Raw genomic sequence first — 18,449 nt, 5'->3', positions numbered from 1 at the left:
GTGCCCGCAGTTCTCTACGTGAGGGACATCCGCTGTTTTTGGCTCGTGTGCAAGGCCTTATTTCCCATAACAACAAATTTTATTCTGGACACCGTAAGCAATACTTTCCTCTCGTGCAACTATGTTTCTCGCTTCCAACACAAAGAAAGAGGAACAACATATGAGCACTCACTAGAATCACCAAACGGCAGTTCCATTCGACAGTACAGATTTGGAGCATCCAGAGGCTAAGCACAGTCGTACATCCAATCTAGGGGGAGCTGGAGATTAGCGTCTAATGTACCGTCGACATCGAGGTCATTAGAGACGGAGCAGAAGCTCGGATTAGGGAGGTATGTAGAATGAAGCAGCCGACCCATTTCGAGGGAACCATCCCGGCATTTGCCTCAAGCGATTTAGGGAAATTACGGAAAGCCTAAACGTGGATGGCCGGACGCGGGTGCGAACCGTCTTCCTCCCGAAAACGAGAACATTGTGCCAACCACTGCGCGACCCCGCTCGGTCCACATTGCAAAGCCCATAATTCTTTGTCTCATGAAAGTGGCAGCGAGTATTAGTAGCGTTATTCAGACTGAATAATATTAATGCAGTCTGGCATCTAGCGATCGACAAACGATACCAATGACAACAATATCAGAAGAAAGGCTCATACCCCTCAGATTACATGCTGCTAGGTTTCATTCATTGAATTAGAGCTGTCACTATTGTAAATAGACAGACAGAAGGTGTGCTAAAGTGCCTGCGTAACCACGTGCATTTTTGACCGGAACGGGAATAAAATAGGACGCCAGAGAGTCACTTTCCTATTTGATTATCAGCTGGAGCGACTGTTGGGACACGTGCGAGGGAGCCTCCAACGCACCACACGTCCTGGAGAGATTTCAACGGTCATTCTTAAGAGTGGGAATTTAGCCCGCCCGAATAATCTCGAGTTCGCAAATACTCAAGTTGAATCCACAGCGAACGACCTGACAATAATTGACAGCACAGAAAGCTAAATACAAGTGACTAATTCAAATTAACAGAAAGTATGGTATAAGCGATAAAGGTTTGACATATGGAAGGGGAGTTGGTGGTCGCCTATTGGCTGACTTCAGAGTCTAGCGGTTAAAGGCAATAGGACTGCCAGCCTACTCGAAAACCGTTATATAGTATTTCACTGCGACCGGGGCCTTGAGGCAAAGAGACATATCTCAGGGAGGTGTAACTGCTATGAAGACAGGAGTATATCTTCCTTCGAAGTGCGGAGAAGCGTTGGCCACACTGATAGGCTTAACTTTGTGTATAATTACTACACATTGTGCTACCTGTTGGGCTATACAGCAGCTATAATTGAATTTACTGTCTTATTACTATAACATACATATACAAGCGAAGTCTTTCGATCTATCTTTCACCATTTTCTAGGTGACTGAGCTTAATGGCGATCCTTTGGTCCAATGCGCAATCTGCATGAAGAATTACCTTGATGAGTTTGGAAATTCCTGAAGAGGTTTTTCCGTGTTCGCTATTTATTTTGGGTTACTTAAAATCCGCCTTATGGAAAATTTAATTTATTCCTTTTCTTTTGAACCAAGCACGTTTCGAACGATGTGTGTAATCTTCTGTCTGTCAAAATAGTTCCCATGTAAAGTTAAACAAATCTCTTGAAGATGAGCGGCTCTGTACGAGGAAAATACCAGTAACCGCACACTGTGATTATACCCCTCTCACCCATTTCACAACTGCGTTTAAGTATGTTAGATGGTGTGACGGTTTTATACCTCTTTTTCTGAGATATTCTATTCCATTCATATTACCATTTTTTTATCGTTTACCTTTTTTCGATCTCTCCTATATTTTTAGTCCGTATCCAGTGTTGTAAGAATTACATGTTTTCCTATGTTTTAATACTCTCGTAAATTTTCACTTGTAGCACACCACCTTACTTCTGCCGGTAATCCGGCTGCGCGATCTTCTTGCAGCATCTCAGTATATATCTTAAAATTCTTTGAGAAATGAACACCGTGATCTAAAACTCTTCTTGCAGCATCTCAGTATATATCTTAAAATTCTTTCAGAAATGAACACCGTGATCTAAAACTCTTCTTGCAGCATCTCAGTATATATATTTTAAAATTCTTTCAGAAATGAACACCGTGATCTAAAACTCTGTTAACGTTCGAAAATTCACATCATCACGCATTAATGTACGTATAGAGGTAAAAATAAAGACACGTTCTTGAAACGACACAGGAATTAGTGAAAACAAAAGAAGTACACAAAAATAACAAATGGGGCTTCATATAAGGCAACGCACTGATTGGCTTTACAGTTGATTTTTAGCGCAGACGATGTTCTTTACAACGAATGCTCATTACGACGGTCGTCATTTGTAAATAAGACCTGTAGTCGGAGGACAATGTTGTGAACAGCACTGTACAGTGTATCAGGAGGTATGGTGAGAACTGCCATCGGATGTTGTCTTTTAATATCCCTAATGAGGTCGGACGATAATGGTAGACTTGCGATTTTAGGTAGCCCCACAATCAATAATCATACGGATAGAGGTCAGAGGACTCGGGAGGCCAAACATGACGGAAGTGTCGGTTCTGTACGCTTTTATGAGCAAACGATGTACACAAGAAATGTTTCACTCGTGTAGCAATATGAGCTGGAACACCGTCCTGCATAAAAGTTGTACCTACCAGCAGGTGTTTATCAGCTAGGCTAGGGACGATAAGAGTCTGTAACATATCAACGTACGTCACATCCGTGACGATAATAGTTAGAAAAGCAGCATCCCACATTTCCTCAAAGAAAAAAAGTTAGATCACTATTTGTGTGTTATATTCACACTTTACCGTGAGTTTGTTGTCATTCAATCGGTTTTCCACGTCAGTTCTAGGATTTTCGGTAGCCCAAATTTAGCAGTTGTGGGTGTTCACAGAGCCTGTTGTTCTTGTGGTCTTCAGTCAAGTGAGGGAGTGAGACTTAATATCTAATCTTTCCCCCAGAACTATTGGTATTAAAATATACTGCACATCCGATGTCAGCCATATTTTAATCTGTTATATTCTGTACTAATTCTGTCTGATAACTTCCAGTATCTCCAGGACTCTTCTTATGTATACAACTTTCTTTCATGATTCTTGGACCAACTGTTCTATGATGAAGTTGCGCTCTGTGCAAAATTATACCACGCGGCTTCCTCAGGCTTCCTCATTCTTTTCATACACCATTCCATATTCACCTTCTTTCCTTCTCTTCCTTTTCTTACTATCGAATCCCAGTCACCCATGACTATTAAATTTTGGTCTCCATTCACTGCCAGAATAATATTTTTTTTAGCTCATCATACATTTCACAATCTTTTTGTCATCTACGGAGCTAGCTGGCATATAAACTTGTACTACTGTAGTAGGCGTGGGCTTCGCGTCTATCTTGGCCACAATAATGCGTTCACTATGCTGTTTGTAGTAGCTTACCCGCACTTCTATTTTTTATTCATTATTAAACCTACTCATGCATTACCCCTATTTGATTTTGTATTTATAATCCTATATTCACCTGACCAGAAGTCTTGTTCCTCCTGCCACCCAACTTCACTAATTCCCACTATAACTAACTTTAACCTATCCATTTCCCTTTTTAAATTTTCTAACCTACCTGCCCGATTAAGGGATCTGACATTCCACGCTCCGATCCATAGAAGCCCTGTATTCTGCTGTAGTTTCCCCTTGCTTTCAGCCGTTCTCAGTACCAGCAAGGCCGTTTTGGTTAATGTTACAAGGCCAGATCAGTCAATCATCCAGACTGTTGCCCCTGCAACTACTGAAAAGGCTGCTGCCCCTCTTCAGGAACCACACGATTGTCTGTCCTCTCAACAGATACCCCTCCGTTGTGGTAGCACCTACGGTATGGCTATCTGTATCTCTGTGGCACGCAAGCCTCCACACCAACGGCAAAGTTCATGGTGAAACGTCCCCTTAAAGAAATTTGTGAATTTACTGTGTTGGTAAATCCCTTACGTTATTTGATTTTCGAACAGCTGAGCAGAACTGAACGCACTCAGACATTTCGCTCTTTACCTACTCCGATCAACACTAAACTGACAGCCAATATTTTTAGCGCAACGCAATCTGAGTTTCAAAAATCCCTCCGAAAGAATGGCCCTGTCTAACATTAACCTGTACCTTTCACAAATCACTTACCTCACAAAAATCTTCGTTACTCGAACTACTGCAATACAGCGAGCGCCACTACTGCCAGCTAAATAAAAGATTCAAACTAATGAAGGCACTAACTACTGATAAGCATAGTTAGCAAATGAAAGATTTTGATAGAGAACAAACAATGTATTTACCTCAATAGTGTTGAAAAATCATAATGTACATAGCAGTTCATGACATCCAGTCTTACAAATATCAAAACTCCGCCATTTCTCTCCCCTTATCCACCACTGCTGGCGGCTCACCTCCAACTGCGCAACGCTACGCGCAGTTCACATCCAGCTGCCCAACACTACAATGGCAGACAGCAATGCAAACTACCCACAGACTGCGCACAGCACAACCAGTGATTTCTCATACAGAGCACTACGTGGCGTTACCAATAAGAAAACCTAAAAGCCTACTTACACAGCCCCCTTGCTCCCCACAAAAAATTTTACAAACTCTTTTGGGCAGTGGCCAATAATAATTTGATAAAATTTTTCTTAATTACAATAACAAAGATATCAAATGCACACACTTATTGATACAATGTTGGTCAAAAGCTAAAATTTACTCACAGTCCCATAAAGACAGTTCTGATAATTCATCACTGTAACGTTACAGTGATTTTTTTCTCGAAGTCTGAGTAGTAAAAGAGAATGCACACGGAAGTAGTGGATTTCCATGCCATCTTGAAGAAGTAGTGTTGTCCTTCCAACGCAAAGACAGTGCTGACTCTTGACATGCATATAGGTAATGGGCCACAACAGAGCAAACCCACAGCGGAGGCAGTCAAAGTTTTGAAGAATATTGGTAGGTAGGTTATCACAGAGCCGACCCACTGTAGTCCTGGTAGAGATTACGGTATTGGTGGGCCACCAGAGGTGCAGACCCACTGGAGTCCTTGTAGAGATAATGGTATTGGTGGGCCATCAAACGTGCAGATCCACTGTACTCCTTGTAGAAATAATGGCTGGCAGGGTCGCCATATGAAACGTCCCCTTAGAAAAATTAGTGAATTACTGTGGTGATAAATCAATTACGTTGTTTGATTTTCAAACAGCTGAGCAGAACTGAACGCACTCAGACATTTCGCTCTTTACCTATTCTGATTAACACTAAACTGACAGCCAATATTTTTAGCGCAACGCAATCTGAGTTTCAAAAATCCCTACAAAAGAATGGCCCTCTCTAACATTAACCTATACCTTTCACAAATCACTTACCTCACAAAAATCTTCCTTACTCGAACTACTGCAATACAGCGAGCGCCACTACTGCCAGCTAAATAAAAGATTCAAACTAATGAAGGCACTAACTACTGATAGGCATAGTTAGCAAATGAAAGATTTTGGTAGAGAACAAACAATGTATTTACCTCAATAGTGTTGAAAAATCATAAAATAAATAGCAGTTCATGACATCCAGTCTTACAAATTTCAAAACTCCGCCATTTCTCTCCCCACATCCACCACTGCTGGTGGCTCACCTCCCACTGCGCAACGCTACGCACTGTTCACATCCAGCTGCCCAACACTACAATGGCAGACAACAATGCAAACTACCCACAGACTGCGCACAGCACAGCCAGTGATTTTTCATACAGAGCGCTACGTGGCGTTACCAATAAGAAAACCGAAAAGCCTACTTACCATGGTTCATGGAGGGAGGGATGTGGGGTCACAGAGACTATGAGAGCGAAATGGGCTCTGTCAATCCAACATAATCTGTTGGACGGATTTTTCACTAGTTTTTAGCTTCAGTGAAGTCCTGTGTCATATCTGACATATGTGTCAAGTTTTGCCTCTTTAGCTATATTATTCTGTGACACTGCAGTATCAAATGCAAACGGGATTTTGGACTATCCTGTCGATTCGTTCCGATGGCTTGTGTATGTGATGATAGAATCATTGTTTCCTATTTTTGGGACGAATATGTAAAGGTAAATTTGATTTTTGAAGTGTTCATTTTGCCACTGCTGTTGCAAAACATTCTCAATAATGTTCTACAGTTCCAGCTGTCCATTACATTTTTCACACCTGCTTTTTGGTATTGATTCTTCCTATGTTGCACATTCAGCAGCTTTAAAGATTCGACATCGATCTGAGGAGCTTCCTTTATCATGGGGAGTGCTAGTGCATGGTTTACTTCTTCCACTTGCCCAACATGCGGAAGCCTTCTGTGAACTTATTTTCTGGGTTAAGCACTACCTCTCCACATCACTGTGAGAATTTAATGTGACTTGAATGATTATAAGTTTCGTACTCCTCGTATCAAGATCATTCCGCTCTACCTGGGTCTAGTTCGCAATGCCACTAGCTTAAGATGACAGCAGTGGCCCAGGTATTTATTAACTTTACTAAACTACTCCCTCTAATAAAGTGAATTACATGATAAAATGATGTTGGAAATGTTCGACGCTTTGGAAGCACAAGAGGGGAAACACGTGGATCAAAACAGCCAACTCCGGAAGAGGAGATCTTATCTTTCTTTCAGAACACTTAGTATTAAAATATATTGCTCGTCCGATGTCAGCCCTGTTTTAATCTTTTATATTCTGTACTAATTCACACTCCAGTGTGCGTGTCAATACAGTATGAAGTAAACTTCTACGGGCATTCGACTTAGATTTTTTCTTGTGTAAGTTTTCTAGCACAGGCCCTAATGGTGCTTTCCATGTTTATCCCAGTACTGATTTCATCGTTGACCTATCTCGCAGCGAGTCATTCTCATGAGGATCGTCATTCAGTACATTTCGTGTTCCTTTGGTCCTGCTTCCGCACATTTCGCTCTTGTATAACTGCAATACATCCCTAATTGAACGCCTGGTAGGTGCTGCCGAGTAACCTCTTACGGCAGCCAAGGGCATTAATCTACACAACTGGCCATTAAAATTGCTACACCAAGAAGAAATGCAGATGATGAACGGGTATTCATTGGACAAGCCTATTACACTAGAACTGACATGTGATTACTTTTCCCGCATTTTCGGTGCAGAGGTCCTAAGAAATCAGTACCCAGAACAACCACCTCTGGCCGTAATAACGACCTTGATACGCCTGGGCATTGAGTCAAACAGAGCTTGGATGGCGTGTACAGGTACAGCTGCCCATGCAGCTTCAACACGATATCACAGATCATCAAGAGTAGTGACTGGCGTATTGTGACGAGCCAGTTGCTCGGCCACCATTGACCAGACGTTTTCAATTGGTGAGAGATCTGGAGAATTTGCTGGCGAGGACACCAGTCGAACATTTTCTCTATCCAGAAAGACCCGTACAGGACCTGGAACATGCGGTTCTGCATTATCCTGCTGAAATGTAGGTTCTCGCAGGGATCGAATGTAAGGTAGAGCTACGGGTCGTACTACATCTGAAATGTAACGGCTACCGTTAAAAGTGCCGTCAATGCGAACAAGAGGTGACCGAGACGTGTAACCAATGGCAAACCATACCATCACTCCGGGTATGGCGATGACGAATACACGCTTCCAACGTGCGTTCACCGCGATGTCGCCAAACTCGGATGCGACCATCTTGATGCTGTAAACAGAACGAACCTGGATTCATCCAAAAAAATGACTTTTTACCATTCGTGCAGCCAGGTTCGTCGTTGAGTACACCATCGCAGGCGCTCCTGTCTTTGATTCAGCGTCAAGGGTAACCGCAGCCATTGTCTCGAGCTGATAGTCCATGCTGCTGCAAACGTCGTCAAACTGTTTGTGTGGATGGTTGTTGTCTTGCAAACGTCCCATCTGTTGACTCAGGGATCGAGACGTGGCTGCACGATCCGTTACAGCCATGAGGATAAGATGCCTGTCATCTCGACTGCTGGTGATAAAGGACGTTGGGATCCAGCACGGCGTTCCGTGCTACCCTCCTGAATCCACCGATTCCATATTCTGCTAACAGTTATTGAATATCGACCACCGAGAGCAGCAATGTCGCGATACGATAATTCGCAATCGCGATAGGTTACAATCCGTCCTTTATTAAAGTTGGAAACGTGATGGTACGCATTTGTGCTCGTTACACGAGGCATCATAACCACGTTTCACCATGCAACGCCAGTCAACCGCTGTTAGTGTATGAGAAATCAATTGGAAACTTTTCTCATGTCAGCATGTTGTAGGTGTCGCCACCTGCACCAACCTTGTGTGAATGTTCTGAAAAGCTAATCATTTGCCTATCACAGCATCTTCTTCCTGACGGTTAAATTTCGCGTCATCTTCGTGGTGTAGCAATTTTAATGGCCATTATTGTCCTATAAGGACCCAACCGTTCATCCGCTGAACTCTGGCATTCTCCACTCCCCCGAACATTTACTCAGGTAGGCCAGAGACTGGAGCTCACCATCCACGCCACAGAACATCATAGCCCTTGAGATGTTCCAAATACCTTTCATTTTATAGAGGCCTTTAGGTTCTGTATGGGTTCGTTATTAGTTGTCAATAAAATAATTACCCCGTGTATACTTCTCTGAGCATACAACTATATACACAACACTGAGTGAGTCGAGCTCGTCCTTCACATCCAGTTTAAATGCTTCCCTAAAGTTTATTTTATGTCTTAGGGTTATGCTGCACCTAAGATGGTCGTATTACGGTATATACGAAGATTAATTTGTTGTGGCTGTGGGTGAAGCCATAAAAAAAACGTCAAAAACTGTTATCATCTACGTTATCAAAAATGGTTCAAATGGCTCTGAGCACTATGGGACTCAACTGCTGTGGTCATAAGTCCCCTAGAACTTAGAACTACTTAAACCTAACTAACCTAAGGACAGCACACAACACCCAGCCATCACGAGGCAGAGAAATCTACGTTATCAAATGATGGGCTCTTGCTTAGTGATGGTAACGAAACAAAATTATACAGGGTGATTCAAAAAGAATACCACAAATCTAAAAATGTGTATTTAATGAAAGAAACATAATATAACCTTCTGTTATACATCATTACAAAGAGTATTTAAAATGATTTTTTTTCACTCAAAAACAAGTTCAGAGTTGTTCAATATGGCCCCCTCCAGATACTCGAGCAATATCAACCCGATACTCCAACTGGTTCCACACTCTCCGTAGCATATCAGGCGTAACACTTTGGATAGCTGCTGTTATTTCTCGTTTCTAATCATCAATGGTGGCTGGGAGAGGTGGCCGAAACACCATATCCTTAACATACCCCCATAAGAAAAAATCGCAGGGGGTAAGATCAGGGCTTCTTGGAGGCCACTGATGAAGTGCTCTGTCACGGGCTGCCTGGCCGTCCAGAACTTTTCCCTTTGCACAAACACCCATTCTCTGTAAACTGTTTATACCAACGTTTAATACACCACCTATCAGGAGGTTTAACACCATACTTCGTTCGAAATGCACGCTGAACAACTGTCGTCGATTCACTTCTGCCGTACTCAATAACACAAAAAACTTTCTGTTGAGCGGTCGCCATCTTAGCATCAACTGACGCTGACGCCTAGTCAGCAGCGCCTCAAGCGAACAAATGTACAACTAAATGAAACTTTATAGCTCCCTTAATTCGCCAACAGATAGTGCTTAGCTCTGCCTTTTGTCGTTGCAGAGTTTTAAATTCCTAAAGTTGTGGTATTCTTTTTGAATCACCCTGTATATCTTATTTCTCTCTCTCTCTCTCTCTCTCTCTCTCTCTCTCTCTCTCTATCTTTCTCTCTGTGTCTCTCTGTATCTCCCTCTCTCTTTCTCTCTCTCTACATATGTTATTGGAGAGGAAGAGAGCGAATACTGGCTCGTTACATTAATTCAGTTAGGGTCGCTCTGAACAAGGTAGCGCACACATTTAAGTAACGTATTGCTTTGGATCACGTACCTTACCTCGAAACACTTTTTTCATCATTATTTCATCTGAACTCAGTAGGTTAAGGTTGTTCGACAAAACTAAGTAAATATATAATCAAACATTTCAATTAGTGACTGTTAAAATTACTTGTGGGAACCTATACTTAATGCTGTAGTTTCTTGGATTTCTTAGATGTAAAAAATCAAAGGGAGCTCTGTCAATAAAGAATGCTGTAATTCTTTTCAAATCAGTATGTAGCTCTTATTTTTATTTGTTTTCGGTAACAAAATTTAAGCCATAATGTATTACTGCTCATTGCCCTTCGTTTTTGAACAATTCTTTACCAACGTGCTCTAATATCCGGCTGTTCTCAATTACCGTTTACCTGCTAGAAAAAAATGAATTATACTGCATTGATTATCTGCATTCCCAGTAATTACCCAAAGAAAGGCTTATTATAACTAATACATTCGTTTCAATAGCCCTGTACCTTCCGAAGTAAAGAGTGTATAGATAATATTAATGTATCGTTAGGAACGTAAACTTACTGAGCTGTACCAACCAGTTGGTGTTGCGAGCCCAGTGCCTCGACATAATTGCAACAGTGCCAGATAAGACTTTTGGTGTGTTGGAATTTCCCATTTGCATACCTCTTACAACAACGGAGCGTGCATTCAGAAGGAATTATAAAAAAGAAAAGCCATGTAAGCAGAGCACTGTACGTTCGTATCGACAACTTCGGAAGACTGGTCGTATTTGTAAAGAGAAATGTATCGATTGACCAAGTGTGCCAGATGCAACCCCCGAGAGGTTGGCAAATTATCCCACGCAGTTCAAAACAACCCCGATCAAATAACAATATTAGGTCACCAAACCAAACTGTGTGGAATATTTTGCGACGGTGTTTACACTTCAGGCCGTACCTTCTACAGCTCATGGAACATTTACAAGCCGAAGATTGTGGCCGGCGCTTTCGATTTTGCATTACAATGCTCCCAAAAGCTGATGTTCGGCGACGAAGAAACCTTCCATTTATCTGGAAAGCTTCGGCACATCAGTGAGAGCGCTTGGAGCGTTGAACACCCTCACGAAATTGTGGCACATTAAAGATATTCGCCGAAGAGTAATGTTCCCTTTGCTATGTCACAGCCAATGCTGTATGACTGTTGCAGCTATGGCTGTTTCCACAACAGTCTTCTGATGCCGATAATTCCTTCTTCGAACAAGACGTGGCACCCCCTCATTGGGGCATCGATACTGGTGGCCACTGAAACGAATTTCTGAATCGCTTATTGCTCAACGTGGTGTACATTAGAGCAGATCAGAGAACTTCAGGGCTGCTTTGATGATCATTAACAGGGAGTGTTGCTTCACAAGGTATGGAACGAACCGGACTACCGTGTGTGGATGTGTGTAGTCCACGCGGACATGGTATATTACCGTTCAATTCACGCTACAGTCCTCTTTGTATATGAAATAGATCGAAAAAAGAGAGCATTAAAAACGAATAAATCATTTATAGAAAAACTGTAAATAACACTTCAGTGCTCAGCAAACGAAATTTCTGTTTTTAAACGACAGGAGCTCGTAATAAAGTGATCCTGAATTTTCTGATGCTTCAGGTATTACATATGTAACAGTGCAAACTGACACTAAAAGGGTGTCAGTATGTCAGTTAGCGTACCTTTTATCGGATTCTGATAAATTGTGTTTATAAGGGTATCGACCAGTTACGTATGCCCTGTTAAAGACGAGGATGTAACTCATGTCAGACGTGCCTCTTTGAAATTTTACACCGCTGTTCAACACGAGAACTTATAAACAGCCGAAATTTGAAGATCACCTTCTTACAATTTCTTGAGATTTTACGCAGAATGTCTTGCTACCAAAAATGCCTGTACAAGATGAATTTTTCCTAAGGCAAGTTACTGACAACATGATTTGCAAACCAAATATAAAGTCTAACACGAACACGAAATATCTCAACCATTATGTTGAAGGAAAGAAAACACCAGATGAACGATGCTAGTTTGTAAATATTTATTTGAATGATATAGCACACTTAAAACCGAACTTAGTTTGTTCTCAAGTAACTACTCAGCTCAGAGTATGAATAACACTCTCCCCAGATTTCTATTGCACCCAACAGATTCGGTAAGATTCAAACAAATTAAACATTAATGTACAGTGAGGGGAGACAGTTTGAGGCCCCGCAAAAGATATTTTGACATACTAAAGTCGGAAAAAGGAGCTATGGAAAGAGGATCGACTATCCACTGTGTGTGAGATCACAGGAACGATTCTTACGAGTTCGAAACCAGCTAAATGCCGGCTGGTGTGGCCAAGCGGTTCTAGCCACTACAGTCTGGAACCGCGAGACCGCTACGGTCGCAGGTTCGAATCCTGCCTCGGGCATGGATGTGTGTGATGTCCTTAGGTTAGTTAGGTTTAAGTAGTTCTAAATCCTAGGGGACTGGTGACCTCAGCAGTTAAGTCCCATAGTGCTCAGAGCCATTTGAACAATTTTGAGCCGGCCGGTGTGGCCGAGCGGTTATTGGCGCTTCAGTCTGGAACCGCGCTACCGCTACGGTCGCAGGTTCGAATCCTGCCTTGGGCATGGATGTGTGTGATGTCCTTAGGTTAGTTAGGTTTAAGTAGTTCTGAGTCCTAGGGGACTGATGACCTCAGCAGTTAAGTCCCATAGTGCTCAGAGCCATTTGAACAATTTTGAACCAGCTACATTTCTTGTTAAAATTGTTGCTGCTTCTGAAAGTCGAGACTTTAAATTGTAGTGGCAGACGTAATAAAAGAACAGAAAATTTTATGAAGAAGTTCGAAGTAATAGAACACAAAGGAAGGTAGGTTCTCCTTCAGCATGTTTTCACATTTTGTTTTTCGTAACACAAGAAATGTTGCATTAGTCTATAAGAATCAATGAGCTGTTGAGTCACACTTTTAATTTGTTCGTCCAGCACGATTCATAAATGCTCCAATAAAGCTAGCTTATCCACCAGGAAACATTACAATTACGTACATTACAATGAAGGAATTCGAAAAAATCGAACTTTTTCCATCTGATGAAGAAGAATTTAGGAGTGGGTGGTAAGGAATGACAGAAGACTAGAGTGAATGAAGTGGCAAACACTAATTTTTGTTATAAAAATTTGTATGAATGTTATGAAATGTAGAAGTTTATGTGTTGAATTGCATTCAATAAAGGTAGCGTAAATATGAACATAAAATGTGTATGATTGCATTATCTTTCATACGTATCCTTTTAAAACTACATTATCAGATTACTATAATTTCAGTCTGTTGCTTGACAGTCACACTTGTGTCGTCCAACGAAACACCTTCAATAAAAATGACATGTAAAGTTATTGTACTGTTTATTGACTTTCAGTGTTTCCTACAAACATGTGTCGGTTGATCGGTTTCCTTAAGCCCCCTTAAGAGTATGCTATTCAATTAGTGTCTTGATGTACAAAAAATTCTTTCACTGAACTCACACGAGAATTAGAGAGAAGGGTCAGAGCTATAAATTTACAAATGTACATTACCAGAGCATATTGTCAGCTCGGAATCAGCTCCAAGACGGAGCTGAGACAGCGTAATTGCACTTTTGAGACCACTGCAAATGTCAGTTGCTGTCGGCGAACTATGTCGGGGTGGCAGGATGCATATTCTTCGGAATTTTTCTGTTCTCTTTCATAGATTTCCTATCCATTTCTTCGTTCTAGCAGCTGGACGTAGCTGACGCTGTGCAGTGCCTCCAGGTTCAGACATCATGAATCCATCAACACATTTATTTGAACTTTAAAATATAATTATAATCGTGATTACCGGTTGGCGATGCACAAACACTACATCCAATTTTCCACTGTTCATGACATTCTGTCCTTGAGCTCGAAGATCTGCTCTCAGACTAAAATTTTATTCTTAAACCATACAGGTGCCACTCCCAATCACTCGCTGTCGACGAAGCATACAAGAGGAGGATGAGATGAAACACTCAAGCTACAGCAGCTCATGAAACAGCCTATAGATTGTGAAATCGCAACCACTTAGTCTGTCACCCCAGTCAAATCGCAGTAAGATAAGACACACATTCTATTTTTTTTCTTTTTTCCTGATGATAATAAGGAATTAACGTTCAATATTGCTATATCTTTCAAACTGTGTTATTAAAATATCTTACCTACATCCAGTATTTCTGTTGTGATTTCTGTGAAGTGGTGACTTTCGGCCTGATTAATGACGGTTGAACGTAGCGCCTAGGAAAAAGGAAAATTACTACTTCTTGTTTATGCTGCATATCTCAGTGCTGTTTCTATTCACCAGCTTTCTGACGGCATGGTAGGGCTGTAGTAACATGCCAAACCGCAAATTATTTTGTCAAATCATTTTTAAAAACGATTTTAAAATTATAAATCACATCATGCGAAAAATAATCCTTGCGTTCCTCCTTCCATCAGCTTCATCTCTGTAGATTAGTTTCTAGTTCTCAATATAGTCTCACATCCTCTCCATCAAAATTTAGTAATTGTGACTTATTCAAATATTGTGAAGAGGGCAGTCAAAAATTGTGCAGTAAATGCGATGACATAAAGGAGGTACATTGCCTTAAGCATTTCTTCCTCTTCGAGAAAAACTCCATCGAAATTTTCTCTTGGCAGTGTTTTACCAGTTGTAAGAGGAAGCTCTTCAGCTGTAGGGGACACGTCGCACAAAGACCCGGTCCGCTTCCCTAATGGAATAGCTCGCAGAGAAAAACGTTGTGTAACATAATCTGCTTTCCTCTCCACAACGTCTGCTTACAATAGCGTTTGGTTTCTGGCGATAAAAGATTATCGAGGAGGAACGAATTCAGATTACATTCCATTAGATATTCTCATTCACAGAAAACTGTTTCCGTTTAAGGGAGAGAATAAACCTTTTGCAGTACACAGTTGTTTAGTTTACAACGTATTATCATTACATGGAATAGAAACACCTATCGAAGCTACATTAAGCCTTAATATAACTGTGTCTTCTCTGCCTAGTATATAATTCAGTTGACCCAGTTGTAACATTTGAGTTACTCATATTCAAATTGTAAAATACTGAGATTATTCTAAACAGATAATTCAGTACGTACAACACGACAAATGTGTTTCGAAGCCGGTGCGTAGTGTCACATTACAGAAGATATGATCTATTTTAATCACTAAGGTTTAGATGACGTCAGTATTCTGAGTAAAGCGTTAATAGCAGAAGCATTAAATATATTTTACTCTGACTTCAGTTTTTTTTTTTTTTTTTTTTTTTTTTTTGAACTGTCATTAACCAACATTGAGCAGTGCGTGTCTCGTGTTCCCGCCATCATGTATTTACAACCTGTTTATAACGTACTTCCATCTTACTACGTTAATTTAAATTACTAATGTCAACGGCGCTAGCAGCGCGTATCGATACAACCCCTCTCGTTGTATCTTTGCTGGACTGCTGTTACATCCCGGTCGTTGTCTGTCGCGAGTGAGTTCGGGTGGCGAATTCGTGCCTGCCAGTCGGTCGGAACGTGCGAGGAGGAGAGTTCACGGCGGCAGTTCGGAACGTGAGTTGGGCCCTGGCAGTCAACTGCAACGGGTCTGGAGCGCAGCCCGGGACAACCAGTCGCCGGCTTGCAGCAGCAGTGAGCCCTGCGTGGACATCGCCCGCCCGACCGTTGCCGCCACGCAACACTTACGCCGGGCCTGAATTTTGGTGAATTGTTGGTCGGTCGGTTGGTCCGAGGACAATTCCTTACGGCATGTCGACTGAGCCGCTGGCGATCTCTGCGCAGTGTCTGTCTGGAGCTGTCCGATCGGTACGAGCATCTTCGCTTGCCGACCCAGGACGTGAAGGTTAAGTGGTTTTGAGCATTACGTTGTTGGTTCCGGCTTTCCTGTTATAGAGGTTTCCCTGTGAGCAACAACGACTGATGTGGTCGAGATAGCCGCCGTCAGGTGGAATTGATTAAATTATTTATCCATAGTTGAGTGAACCAGTGGAATTTTCTGCCTTGTGGCCGTTAGTATTCTGGTTACCTGATGTGGCCCCTAACGTAGTTTTTAGGCAGTGTATTTTCCTCACCGGTTGTTGCTGCCCAATATGGAGTGTAGTTTTGGAAGCTCAGTTCACACACGCGTTTGTTTGGCGATAGTGATACTTGTAACCTTTTAGGAGCCTTGAATTCTCGTTTACTCCGTCGTGGCAAGCAATCTGTTGGTCTCTCGGTCCGTGACTGTCCCTTGGTTAGGTTCGGACGAATCGAGTATATAGTTATGCTCCACGGCTGTCTTGCCTAAGTGAAGGAGGGCATGCTGATCCCCTGGAGACTACTGAGTGCCGTTCTGTTAATTATCCTTTTGGCAGTGTTAATGTTCCCAGAATGAGATTTTCACTCTGCAGCGGAGTGTGCGCTGATATGAAACTTCCTGGCAGATTAAAACTGTGTGCAGGACCGAGACTCGAACTCGGGACGTTTGCCTTTCGCGGGCAAGTGCTCTACTAACTGAGCTACCCAAGCACGACTCATGCTCCGTCCTCACAGCTTCACTTCTGCCAGTATCTCGTCTCCTACCTTGCAAACTTTACAGAAGCAGTTTTAATCTGCCAGGGAGTTTCAGTGTTAATGTTGTTATAATGTAAGTGTATTTTATATTTTTAATTTGACAAGGTTAGTTGTGGGCCTTCACCACTGAAAATTTCTTCTCAGAGTTTCCTTCAGTTACAAACATTATCGCCTTCTCCTCTTGAAAGGTTATTCTAATTTCCTCTGAAAGCTTTTACAAGTTATTGTCGGCTTTCCGCCTTAGCTGTTGCAAAAGGAAATTTTAAACTCAATGTATTGTTTTACCGATTGTTCCAATATATTTCCTTAATTTGCAGAATTTAACCTTGCGGCCTTCAGCCATCCTATTGCGTTTGTTTATCTATTTCTGTGTACTTTGTGGGCCATCAGTCCTGTTAGCATCTTAAAACATTGCGGCCTTCTGCCTACAGTGATCATGATAGTATATTTGCAATTTTGGAGATTTAATCCGGCGGTCTTCAGCCGCTCCTCATGCTGATATATATATATATATATATATATATATATATATATATATATATATATATATATATATATATATATATATAAACTGTGTGTCATGTCTTTTCAAAATTGAACTTATTCTAAAGCATCTGTTTGGAGGCCTTTAGCCGCGAAGGAAATTTAATTCTTTCAAAAGTGTATTTGTGAACTAAATGACAATAAATTACAATTGTGAAATGAATCCAACCGCAACTCCATTAGCCCTTTCCACAATCCTAATTACGTGAAAGCCCTACGTGATTTAGCGGTTGTTTCAAACATAGTAGCAGGTACCTTAAGTCGTATGATCGAGATTGAGCAGTCACTGACAATCCTGGAACCAGAGAATAATTTCATCGGATATTGCGATTCTAATAGAGATCCGCTCCTTGTTCTAAAATTTACAGGCAAAACAGGATTAAGATGATATCTTAGGCGCCTTTGGAGGCAGTTCAGCGAAGGCGGTGCATTGAGTGTATATTAGCTCATTAGAAGATTCTTGAGCAACTGTACTCGCTGTGATGGAAAGCTGAAATTCTTTTTTACCCAAGCAGCTTCTAATAGCTGTCTCTGGGTATCTCTGTCTGTCAGTGTGAGGAGGATGTTTCTAGAACCATTCAAAAAATTAAGTAGTATCTGTTGTGGCCCACATTGAACCCTGATGTGGTAAAATTAGTGGCTCAGTTCTTGGCAAGTGAGTAGGCAAAGAAGAATCCGGTTACCCCTAGAGGTTTCTTAACTCTTAAACGGGAACAGGAAGCAATGGAAAATTTGTTTTTCTTTTACTTGGGGCCATTTTCCCAGACCAGGAGAGGAAATCATGGTCGTGGTAGAAACTTTAGCAATTTTCGTATGTTGCCTAACAGGGGAATGACTACTGAATATGAATTATACGTTTCTGGAGGTAATTGATGCTGAAATATTAAAAAAAGAAGTCTCGGGCCGTCAGAAACATTCGGCTTCCATACTGAAGAGAGGCTGCACATTATAACCAGACGAGGCACCCTGACTTGGTGAAATTCGAAGATTTACTTTGGATCAAAATTCTTATGACCAATGTATGAGTGCCGACAACGTTTCATGAAAACCTTTTCCGTATATTGTGGTTTTTTGTTAAGTTTTCAGTGTCCTGGCACCAGTGTGTCTTTAGGTGTAGAGCACTGCCATGGGAAAGATAAAAATAGTTCATTTCAGACAACTTAAAGACGGAAGAACTCAGTCCTAGACGGCATCTGTACTGATGGCATCCCTCAGGCATCATACTCAAATGGAGAAGTTGAGTCATGCACTGGCTCCTATCGATACCTGGTGAGAGGAGACAAATATCGTGTTGCTGCAGAAGGCACG

The sequence above is a fragment of the Schistocerca cancellata genome, chromosome 3, assembly GCF_023864275.1.
Source record: "Schistocerca cancellata isolate TAMUIC-IGC-003103 chromosome 3, iqSchCanc2.1, whole genome shotgun sequence".
Classification (NCBI taxonomy): domain Eukaryota; kingdom Metazoa; phylum Arthropoda; class Insecta; order Orthoptera; family Acrididae; genus Schistocerca; species Schistocerca cancellata.
This window is presented reverse-complemented; position numbering follows the sequence as displayed.